Here is a 455-nt window from a genome sequence, read left to right as displayed (position 1 = left end):
ACATTATTTTGTTCCATAGCCCCTAGGTTGGGAACTCCGTGATTGAACAAAAGCGTTTTGATCTCATCGAGTAAGAATAACAAAACCAGAAAAAATAGTTCATGAAATGCGGCCAAAAGAATTAACGCGAAAGAAGCAAGTGTCTAAATAAGGGAAAAAAAACTTCTTTATTTGTATTAGTCTACCCTCAGAAAAAAGCCCACTCGAATGTGAACAAAGGCGTGTGGGATCCGTAGAATTATTTCTGGATGGCCACAACATGAACAAGACAAAGCGTAATAAACCAGGCGACGTAACATTTTACGATATGATTCAGGAAATCAGAATATGCTGCGTTATACTGTCACTCAGTCATTCGCCGCCGTCACCCGGAGTGGTATAGCGAGTCTTAAAGTGGATGCAACGTCAGAAACATGCTAATTATAGTATAGAGAAGCATTTTTGCCTTACAATAT

The sequence above is a fragment of the Penaeus monodon genome, chromosome 24 (genome assembly GCF_015228065.2).
Source record: "Penaeus monodon isolate SGIC_2016 chromosome 24, NSTDA_Pmon_1, whole genome shotgun sequence".
NCBI classification, from domain to species: domain Eukaryota; kingdom Metazoa; phylum Arthropoda; class Malacostraca; order Decapoda; family Penaeidae; genus Penaeus; species Penaeus monodon.
The sequence above is the reverse complement of the archived record's forward strand: the minus strand, read 5'-3'. Positions refer to the sequence as shown.